The sequence below is a fragment of the Bos javanicus genome, chromosome 19 (genome assembly GCF_032452875.1).
Source record: "Bos javanicus breed banteng chromosome 19, ARS-OSU_banteng_1.0, whole genome shotgun sequence".
Taxonomy (NCBI): Eukaryota; Metazoa; Chordata; class Mammalia; order Artiodactyla; family Bovidae; genus Bos; species Bos javanicus.
This window is the reverse complement of record NC_083886.1, coordinates 34669015-34681129: the sequence shown is the minus strand read 5'-3', so window position 1 is coordinate 34681129 and position 12115 is coordinate 34669015. Positions and strand designations below refer to the sequence as shown.

The window sequence follows — 12115 nt, the reverse complement described above, 5'->3', positions numbered from 1 at the left end:
GTGTATAGTTTACACACAGCAAAATGCATATATCTTTTGTCTTCTTTTTTATTGAACACTTTTAAAAATTAAGATGAAAGTGATATAACATTTTAACGTGTACAGTTCACTGACACTGCACTCATGGTTCTGTACAGCCATCACCTCGATCTAGTTCCAAACTCTATTTTTTTTTATATTACATTTATACCTTGCTGGTAAATAGAAAATTCACTGAGCTAAACAGTGTGTCGATTTCCCTCAGCAGATAACTGACATTTTACTAAATGATTTTTTCTTTTTTAACAAGGCTAGCTAAAGACACTCCATCTGTATTAACTCTTTCCTAGGCTGCCACCTTTGAGCCAGTTTATGACTCCTTCATTCGGGGTAAATTCCAAATAAATCTGATTTAACTTTTTAACAAGTTTGCTTTAAAATTTTTATACAGTAGATATTGAAAAAAAGGAAGATAAAATAATTGACACTTTGCTAAAGTGCAATTTTTGTGACTTTTTTGGAGGGGTTCAATTTTTTTTTTGAAAGTACAGTTGATTTACAGGGTTTCTGGTGTACAGCAAAGTGATTCATTTATACATATATATATTCTTTTTTGTATTTTCTGTTATGATTTATAAGATATTGATATTCCCTATTTGATAGGACCTTGTTTATCCATTCTATATATAATAATTTACATCTGCTAACACCAAACTCCCAATCCAACACTCGCCACTCCGCTCCCCCTTGGCGACCACAAGTCTGTTCTCTATGTCTGTGAGTCTGTTTCTGCTTAGTAAACAAATTCATTTGTGTCATATTTCAGATTCCACATATCAGTAGTATCATATGGTATTTCTCTTTCTCTTCCTGACTCAATTCACTTAGTATGATAATCTCTAGGGCCATCCATGTTGCTGCAAATGGCATTAGTTCATTCCTTTTTTATGGCTGAGTAATATTCCATTGTATATATGTACCCCATCTTCTTTATCCATTCATCTGTCATGGACAAGTAGGCTGCTTCCATGTCTTGGCTATTGTAAATAGTGCTGCTTTGATACAGAGATGAATGTATCTTTCTGAATTATAGTTTTGTCCAGATAAATGCCCAGAGTGGGATTGCTGGATCATATGGCAGTTCTACTTTTCATTTTTTTTAGTGCTGTTCTCCACAGTGGCTGTACCAATTTACAGTATCATTTGAATGTGTGGGAGGGTTCCATTTTCTCCACCCTCCCCAGCATTTTTTGTAGACTTTTTAATGACAGCCATTCTGACTGGTGTTTCTCTAATAATTAGTGATACTGAGCAACTTTTCATGTGCCTGTTTGCCATCTGTATGTCTTCCATTGAGGTTTCCTGCCTATATTTTGATTGGGTGTTTTGGTTCTTTGTTCTTGAGTTGTATGAGCTGTTTATTTTGGAAATTAAACCCTTGCTGGTTGTGCTATTTGCAAGTATCTTCTCCTTTACCGCAGGTTGTCTTTTCACTTTGTTTATGGTTTCCTTTGCTGGCAAAATCCACATATCTTAAGTATATAGCTTACGTAACCACCACCAACTCAAATATAGAACACTTCCAGCAGTTTAGAGAGTTTCCCTCAGGTGAAAGAACAGAGGGGACCAGTATTTTGCCTTCTATCACCAGAGGTTAGTTTTACCTATTCTGGAACCTTTAAAAACAGCATGTCTGACATCTTTCACTCACTATAATGTTTTTGAAAATCATCCATGTTGTTTTGTGTATCATGATTTTATTTGCTGTTGTGTAATATTTGACATGAATACATCACAATTTATTCTCCTGTTGGTGGATTCTCCTCAGGTTGTTTCCACCTTGGGGGCTATTATGAATAAAGCTGTTATTTACATTTGTGAAAAGTCTGTCTGTGAACTCATTTCGGTATATACTTAGGAGTGAAATTGCTGGGTCATAGATTAGCAGTATGCTCTTCCAAGTACTACTAAAGAGCTTTCCAAAGACCACACCATTTTATACTCCACCCGTGTATGAGAGTCACGGGTATGCTATACCCCCACAACATTTGGTATTGTCAGTCTTTTCAAATTTAGCCTTTCTGGTCGGGTTGTTTTTTTTGTGTATGCATGTCTTTGACAAGCAGTGATGTTGAAAAACGTTTTCATGTGCTTATTGACCACTTGGACATCTCTCTAAAGTGCCTGTTGATAGGCACTACGTTGGCTTGTTTGATATGTAAGACTTCTTTATGTCTGGATGTGAGTTCTAGGCCAGACATATATATTTAAAATATATGCAACTAGAGATTATCATACTATGTGAAGTAAGTCAGAAAGAGAAAGACAAATACCATATGATATCACTTATATGTAAAATCTAAAATATATCTACAAAACGGAAACAGACCCACAGACATAGAGAACAGACTTGTGGTTGCCAAGGAGAAGGGGAGCGGGGAGGAGAGGACTGGGAGTTTGGGACTGGCAGAGGTAAACTATTGATATAGGATGCATAAACAACAAGGTCCTACTGTGTAGCACAGGGAACTGTATCCAGGATCTTGTGATAAACCATAATGGAAAAGAATACAAAAAAGGATATATACATAACTGAATCATTTCATTGTACAACAAAAACTAACACAACATTGTAAATCAACTATATACTTCAATTTAAAAAATTTCTTTAAAGAAATGTAGGAACTTTCCTGGTGGTCCAGTGGTTAAGACTCTGTACTCCCAATGCAAGGGGCACAGGTTAGATCCCTGGTCAGGAAACTAAGATCCCAAATGCCACGTGGTGCGGCCAAAATAAAAAGGAACACAGCCTGACTGACACCTTGATTTTATCCAGTAAGATCTGCATTGGACCTCTGACCTCCAGAACTGGAAGATAATGGCTACTTTTAGCCATTATATACACACATGACTTCCCTGGTGACCAAGTGGCTAAGATGCCAAGCTCCTAATGCAGTGGACCTGAGTTCGATCTCTGGTCAGGGAACTAGATTCCACGTGTCACAACTAAGATGAAGATCCCAAGTACCATATGCAGTTAAGACCTGGCGCAGCCAAATAAATAATAAATAAATAAAATTTAAGTGGGCATCTTTTGGTTCTAGTCCAGCCCCTAAAATCAACATAACGAGGTCTCTGGTGACTCAGGATGTGGATAGACCCAGAGTATAATGTGCTGGCATAAAGACAACAGGGAACACTCAACTTTAAAAGAAAAACATGAAAACCCTTGGCAAATCTGCACAGGATTTTAGGAAAAGGGAATCTGAAAATAGAACAGTGTATTCGATTTGCTTTTTTCTAAAGCATAAGTTCCCATGATTTTGGCCAGAATTGCTAGAAATATAGATGCATAAGAGAGTAAATGATATTGCTCTCCAAAGGCAAGCATGCTTTTCTGATACAGTTTGTGCTTGAGACTGAAGGTTGTTTTTGTTGTTTAGTTGATAAGTCATGGCCAACTCTTGTCACCCCATGGACTGTATTGCTTGCTTGCTTGCTAAGTCACTTCAGTCATGTCCGACTCTGGGCAACAGTATGGGCTGTAGCCCACCAGGCCCCTCTGCCCATGGGATTCTCTAGGCAAGAATACTGGAGTAGGTTGCCATGCCCTTCTCCAGGGGATCTCCCCAACCCAGGGATTGAACTGGCCTGGCGTCTGTTTCTTGCGTTGGCAGGCGGGTTTGTTACCACTAGCGCCACCTGGGAAGCCCCATGGACTGTACAGCCTAGGCTGATTCAGCTCCTTGGAGTGTGCAGAACCCACACCTGCCACCAGAGGGCAGGAGTCCCTGTGACACACAGACCAGGCAGGCACAGCCTCAGGGGGTTAGTGCCCACTCTTAGAGGCATCATTTTGTACCCACGGGCAGGCTTGAGGCTACCTGCAAACTTTCTGACTACCTGCAGGTGCAGAAAGCACCTAGCAGACGTTAGGGTGGGCCAGCCTCACTGTCCCTCTCAACCACAGGAGGAGTACCCAAATCTCTCTGGTCCTGTGACAGGCTTGTTGCTGTCCCTGCTGCTATTTATATCAATTTCTCCTCCCTCCTACGGACATGCCAACGGTAACTTCTGTTTTCTGAGGATTTGCGAGGCCACCACTAACTTCTGTGCCGATCAGAACATGAAGTCTCCGTTCCGGGCAGACTCAAGCTGGCAGGCATAGGACCTGGCAAGCTGATTGACTGCTCCTGAGTTACCCTCTCTCTGGGCAATTCTACATGGTCGGTGGTCCTGAGCACCAGGCACAGCACCAACAGGTGTTTCACATACTGTGTCTGAGGGTACTCAGGCAGGCACAGTGAGTGTCCACATTCTCCTGATGTGGAAATTGAGGGTGTAGGTAACTCGTGCTCACACAGCTAGCAGGCGGGAGGGCTCATGCCAGAGGGAAGGGCAATGACCTTGGTTGCCTGAAACTTCCTCCCACACCCACTGCACTCACAGGAACCCCAGCTAATGCCCCTCCCAAATGAGCTCCCTGCGTTCAAGTCTCCTACCTCCCCTCCTACTCCCTCACAGCAGCAAGAGTGATTTTTTTTTTTAGCTCCTTAAGCTTTTTTGTTTTGCATGGTCTTTTTTCCAAGGAAGAAGCTGCTCCTTTCTTAACTGATTGGGTTTCACACGGTACCAAAGGCCCCCGCCCAGACACCTCTCAGGGCCCCGCAGTCCCGAGAACATCCTGCGTTGGGTAGGGGGCAGGCAGCCCTCCATTGCCCAGGGGTGTGGTGGGCATACCTTGCTGCTCATAAATACCCTCCACAAATACAGCCCAGCTGTTTCCAGGTAAACAGGCTGAGCTGCAGCAGTCCCAGGGCCTGGCACCAGAGGACCTGCTCCGAGGACAGGAGCTCCACGCTGGCACCTGCACCCACACTTGCTGGCAGTCCCACCCCAGAGTGCCAGGGGGCAGAGCTTCCTAATGGCAGTGGTCCCAGTGCCTGCGAGCTGCAGCTCCTCATTGTTACAGTAACTACGGAATATATATGTACAGGTCAAATTACATTAATAAAAAGAATGTCCAACTAGATTAACGAATGGAGCTTTTGTCCATTTTTATAATATTCCCAACATCCTCCTCCCTGCTCTCTAAGAAGTAACCACCACCCTGACTCTGCTGCTTATCTAATCACGTGTGGTGGTGGTTCAGTCATGTCTGACTCTTGCGACCCCAAGGACTGTAGCCTGCCAGGCTCCTCTGTCCATGGTATTCAGCAGGCAAGAATACTGGAGGGGGTTGCCATTTCCTTCTCCAGGGGACCTTCCTGACCCAGGAATCAAACCTGGGTTTCCTGTATTGCAGGCAGAGTCTTTACTGACTGAGCTATGAGGGAAGCCCTATCACCTGTGTATGTACATCTACATGGGCTTCCCAGGTGGCTCAGAGGTAAATAATTCGCCTGTAGTGCAGGAGATGCAGGTTCGATCCCTGGGTTGGGAAGAGCCCCTGGAGGAGGAAATGGCAACCCACTCCAGTATCCTTGTCTGGGAAATCCTATGGCTAGAGGAGCCTGGCGGGCTACAGTCCATGTGGTTGCTGAAGAGTCAGATGCGACTTAGTGACTAAACAACAACAAACAAGGTACATGTATTTAGATGGTGTTTAGTCTTGCTTGGTTTTGAATTTTATGTAAGTAAAATAGCACTGTATGCGTTCTTCTGAGACTGTTCTTTTGTGAATCATCCCTGTGTACATGTGTAGTGGGGGCTGATCCATGTTCACTGGTGCACAGTATTCACAGAATGAACATCCCACAATATCCATGTCACTGGTGACAAAGATACAGGTTTAGATGTTGCTACTATGCTACTATGATCAAGCTTGTTCATATCCCCTGGGGCAGGTGTGCAAGCGATTCTCTAGGATATAGTGTTTAAAAATCTTTTCAGATAACTTAATTATTTGAGTACATGCCAAGGTTTTATTACAGTCTTGCTATAAGAACAAAGGGTTCTGACAGACAAGGTGGGGGTGGGGGAGGGGGTGGTCCTTTACCAAGGAATCCTCCAACACCAGCTAGGTGTCCTAGAATTTAACTAAATCTGATGCCACCTGCCTGGAGTCACCATCAGATCCCAAAGGTTAAAGGCTCAGTCCCACCAGACTGTCCCCTCACCTCCCCTTTCCCAGACACCAATTCCAAGTCCAGGCTGTCACCCGTGCTTCTGACCCAGGCCCACGGCCTCCTTCCTCATGGAGTTTGACTGATTTGTTCAACCGGCTCACAGACACCAGGAAAACTGTTTACCCACCAGATCCCCAGTCTATCACAGAGGACGTATCTCGGGAGCAGACGCACAGGGCCACGAATGTGGGAAGGGATACAGACCCTCCATTCCTCTCTGGGACCACTCTCACTGCCACTAGTCCCAGCTCCACTGTTCACCGTCACAGGCTCTCCAAACCCCGTACTTTAGAGATTTGTTTTTAATTTTAATTGGAGGATAACTACAGTATTGTGACGGTTTTTTGCCGTAAGTCATTATGCAGGCTTCACTACGTAGGTGTGATTGATGAAATCAGTGGCCACTGACGACTGATTCAACCTCAAGCTCTTCTCTCCTCCCTAAAGGTGGGGGAGGAGGGCTTAAGCTTCCAACCTTCTGACAAACAGCCCCCAAATTCAAGGCCTTTCCAAAAGTCGCCTCGTTAACACAAACTCTTGGAAGGTTGAAAGGTGTTCGTTATGAATAACAAGAAATTTTTATCACTCTGACCACTTAGAAAATTCCTAGGGTTTTAGGAGCTCTATGATAGCAATGAGGATGAAGACCAACTTCTTACAAATCATCACCACAGTAATCTCTGTTAGACTGTGTATAATAGAAACATCTAATTAAAGATCTTTAGACTCAATAAATAAATAAATAAAAAGATCTTTAGACTCTTGGGGACTTCTCTGGTGGTGCAGTGGTTAAGACTTCCAGATTCCAATGCAGGGGGCACAGGTTCAACCCCTGACCAGGGAACTGAGATCCCATGTGCCATGAGGTGCAGCCAGAAAAAAAACATCTTAAGACTCGAATTAAAGTATGGGTATCTACTATCTCAGAAGAGATCTTATTTTGGTATTTTGGTTATAATCTATCATAAAATTGCTCAAATATGTTATTAGAAATGCTACCTGTTTGTGAATTATGTAAATTCACAGGCCAGACTGAGGATAATTTTTCTTCTATAATAACTAAAGTGATATTGCTGGATCCAGGAAATATTCTTGCTCAATTTTGTTTTCCAAAGGAGTTGTAACAATTTAAACTCTCACCACTGTGGATATTGTCTGACTTTTTAATTCCTGCACATCTGGAGGTTATGAAGTGGTATCTCACCATGGTTTTAATTTGTTTATTCTTGATCATCTTGAGCAACTTTTTATGTTTGCATACATGCTCAGTCACTTCAGTCCTGTCCAACTCTTCACAACCCCAACTGTAGCCCGCCAAACTCCTCTGTCCACAGGATCCTCCAGGCAAGAATACTGGAGTGGGTTGCCATGCTCCCTTCCAGGGGATCTTTCTGACCCAGGAATCGAACCTGTGTCTCTTACATCTACATGCACTGGCAGGCAGGTTCTTTACCACTAGTGCCACCTGGGAAACCCCAGCTTTTTATGTTTATCCCATCCTATTTCCTCTTCTATATTCTTCATATACTCTGCTGCTGCTCAGTCGCTTCAGTCGTGTCCAACTCTGTGCGACCCCAGAGATAGCAGCCCACAAGACTCCTCCGTCCCTGGGATTCTCCAGGCAAGAACACTGGAGTGGGTTGCCACTTCCTTCTCCATATACTCTAGATCTGTGCTATCAATTTGGCAGCCACTAGTCATTTGTGACAACAATTAAAATTAAATACAATTTAAAACCGAGTTTCTGGGCTGCAGCAGGAGACTTTGGCGCAATGTCTCACACCATCCTACTAGCACAGCCTACCAAGAGCCCAGAAGGCAGAACTTACGCTATGAATCTGTGAATGAGTATATGGTAGGTGTTTGTAAAATGTATGAAGAACATCTGAAGAAAATGAATTCCAACAGCCCCTCTATAACATACGATATCAGTCAGTTGTCTGATTTTATTGATGACCTGGCAGACCTCAGCTGCATTGTTTACAGAGCTGATACCCAGACATACCAGCCTTATAACAAACATTGGATTAAAGAGAAGATCTACGTGCTCCTTCATCACCAGGCCCAACAGGCTGGGAAACGGTTGAGTTTGGAAGCATTAGGGGGATAGGGGTGGCTTGGAACACAGCTGTGTGCAGTGTGCTGTAGTGGAACTTTTGTATTATATTTATCCTGTTTCCATTTTGGTATACCCTAGCCAGAATTGAATGTATTAGATAAAATGTGATGATCTTGTTCAATCTGCAACCGCCTTTGCCCCCCCCCCTTTTTATTACTTAAACATTTTTACGATGATTTAGATGGAAGTTGGTTTTTGTCAGTTAACGTTGGTTCCAGTCCCTCAAACTGTTCATACTTGCTTTATAAATTTATAACATCCACTGTACTAATCCTCCTTCAAATTGGGGTTGGGAGTGGTGGCGCAGTTTAGTTACGTCCTCAAGACAAAGTCTTGGTGAAAAACAAATAAATGTTCTTTAGTTAAAAATAAATAAAACTGAGTTTCTCAGTTTCACTAGAAGTAATTCAAGTGCCCAGTTTTAATGTAGTTGAATTTATGAAAGATCTACCAAAGCTCTTTTCCTTGGTCATGAAGATATTTGCCTAGATGTCCTTGTAAAAAAATATAAAGTTTTGCCTATCACAGTTAAGGCCTAAATCTGGGCCATAATTTAGTTTTTGGTGTGGTACTGAACAGGGATTTATTTTCATTTTTTCCAACAGTCCCTTCTTTACTGAATGTATATTAGGCTTTTTTATATGCATGGCTTTTTCTTTGCGCTTCTAGTCTGTTTTACTGATCCTGAGCTGATCACACTGTCTTATTATAACTTTAAAATGTAATAAAGGCTTGATATCTTGGTTCTTCAGGAGTGTCTTGACTGTTCTCAGACCTTTGCACATCCATATAAAAAAATTTTTTTTTTGGGGGGGGCCATTCCAAAGGCATGCTGTATTCCCCAGCCAGGGATCAAACTCACACCCCTGCAGTGGAAGGGAGGAATCTTAACCACAGACTGCCGGGGAAGTCACCCTAAAAATTTTAGATTTGCTGTTCAAGTCCCCCATAAAATCCTGTTATAATTTTGATCAGAGCGCCGCCGGGAGGACCAGGAGGATGAGCGCTGAGCACGGACAGCTGCAGCAGTCTGGGGGCCGGCGCGGCCGGAGTCCTGGGGACAAGAAGTCCAGAAAAAAAAAAAATAATAATTTTGATCAGAGATGCTTAAATCTACAGGTGGATTTGGGAAAAACAAACAAACAACTCTGCTACCTATGTGCCAGGTCCTGTCCATGGCCCTGGGGATATAGCAGTGAGCAAGACAGACGAGGGGACGTCCCATCAAAATTAGGGTAAAATCCAAACTCTTCACCGTCGCCTATGAACCAGTCCACATAAGACCTTCCCCAACCCCTGGCTGGCCTCTCGCCACTCGCTCTCACTCTGAGCTCCAGTCACAGCTTCCTTTGCATCCCTGGACCTCAGCAAGCATTCTCCAGCTGTGTTTTTGCCAGAATCCACTCTCCACTCTCTGCGCCTTACTTGTGTGACAGGCTCTTTCACCTTAAGCAGGTGTTTGCTCAAACGCCCACCTTTTCAGAGGCCATTGTGCTACCTAATAGAGCAGCATCTCTCTCTAACCTTAGCTTTATTCCATAGCCCTCATCACTACCTAATACGTTAAAGATCGTTTTGTTTTGTCATCTGCCTCCCTACGAGAAACTGAGCTCCCTGAACCAGGAACTCCATCTGTCTTGTTCATTATCACGTTCTCAGGGCTTTGACCTATGCCTGGAACATTGTTGTTCCGTTGCTAAGTCGTGTCTGACTCTTTGTGACCCTGTGGACTGCAGCACGCCAGGACTGTAAGTAAGCACTCAGTAAATTTGCTGAATGAATAAAAGAAGCAAGATCAGACAAATGATCAGGCAGGTTTGGAGAAAAACCCAGGCAAGCTCTCTGAGTTGGTATAGCTACCCAAAGTTTTAAAAATATAGTGCTAGTCAATTTTTTTTAAATGGCCACATTCCCCAAAGACTTCCAGGGAGAATAGTATTTAACCATCTAATGATTTTAGAATCTGATTTGCAAGTATGTTATCATCATATTCCTATATGAGGGTTTGGGACATAGATTTTATTTTTTAAAATATTTATTTGGCTGCACTGAGTCTTAGTTGTGGCTTATGGGATCCAGTTCCCTAACCAAGGATTGAACCTGGGCCCACCACACTGGGAGTGCAGAGTCCTAGCCACTGGACTACCAGGGAAGTCCCTGGGCAGATAGAATGTAATTAATTCCAATTTATCAATGTTTTATTTTACAGATTACATTTGTGGTATCATAATTAAGAAGTCTTTACCTAATTGAGGAACACACAAAAATATTTTTTCATTTAGACGTGACCAAACAGGTCACTGCCCTGCTGATGTCCACTGGGGTCTGAGGGACAACGCTGTGCACTGGAGCCCATTGTCTCCTGTACCACAGTGCCTTCCGGTGAGCCTGGACATTGACCCACTTGGTCTGGGCGGGAGTGTTACAGCCTTCAGATGCCCACTGAACACCAACTGTGTGCCAGGCATCAGTCTGGACACCATGATAACACAGTCTCTGACCTCCTGGACTTCCAATGTGCAGGAGGTGAAAAATGAGTGAGCACAGCAAGCTCAGGCATCAATAAGTGTGCTGAAGGCAAGAACAGAGTATTCCAGTGGGTAGGACAATGTGGTCAGAGAAGACCTCTCTGAGGAGCAGACTCCTGAGTTGAAACCTGAATGATAGGATAAAAAGGAAGAGCTGTCCAAGCTGAAGGACGAACACAAGCCCCAAGAGCAGCAAGGGCGAGATGGGTCTGGGAGACGGAAGGAAGGCTGTTGGGGGAGGATGAGAGTGACTGAGGGAGTGCAGTGGGGGCGGCACTGAGCAGGAGGCTCCCTCTGACCTCACTGGGCCTGAAAGCCACAGCGAGGGGATCTGATTCCAGAACAACAGGAAGCAGAGGAGTGACTGGCAGTGAGTGAGCTGCTGGATTCTCCAGCGATGGACACGCCCATTCGAGACCACTCTGTGCTCAGCCTGGGGCCTAGAGGCCAGAATGTACATGAGACATCAGAAAAACCATCTTCTCCAATACCTGGCCCAGGAATAGGAGCCAAAGAATTTTATATGGAATGGAATCACACAGTCTGTACCCTGTACCCTTTTTTGTCTGGCTGCTTTCATTCAACATAATTTTTTTGAGATTCATCCAAGTTGTTTATATATGTATAAATACTTAATTTATTTTTAATTCTGAGTAGTACTCCCATGGACGGAGGAGCCTGGTGGGCTGCAGTCCATGGGGTCACTGAGTTGGACACGACTGAGCGACTTTGCTTTCACTTTTCACTTCCATGCATTGGAGAAGGAAATGGCAACCCACTCCAGTGTTCTTGCCTGGAGACTCCCATGGACGGGGAACCCTGGTGGGCTGCTGTCTATGGAGTCACACAGAGTCAGACACGACTGAAGTGACTTAGCAGCAGCAGTAGTACTCCATTGCATGGCTGTACTACAATGTATCACAAGGACTTATCATGTATGTAATTGATTGTGTCTCTCTCTTTCCACACTGGTTGGGAAAAAAAAACTACCAAAACAATCTGTGGCCCACTTCTAGCAAACAGACTGACTTCAAAGCCAGCATTTTCTATACTTATCTCACTCCTCATTTTCCTTTTTTTCTCCTTTGTTATAAGCTCCCCATCCATTTATCTTTTATTTTGTTACACTATAAACATTTAGGTCAGTCATCTAGGTACTACTCTGAAACAAGGATCAAATAATAATACTTGTCACCCTGCTTGTTTAACTTTTATGAAAAGTACACCTTGTGAAGTGCTGGGCTAGATGAAGCACAAGCTGGAATAAAGATTGCTGGGAGAAATATCAATAATCTCAGACATGCAGATGGCACTACCCTTGTGGCAGAATGCAAAGAGGAACTAAAGAGCCTCTTGATGAA

General features: G+C 43.6%; 1 pseudogene; it reads left to right on the top strand.

Annotated features, from left to right (window-relative positions):
- The first annotated feature begins 5966 nt into the window (after window positions 1-5966).
- Window positions 5967-8869, top strand: LOC133231442 (enhancer of rudimentary homolog; annotated as a pseudogene).
- Window positions 8870-12115: the final 3246 nt, after the last annotated feature.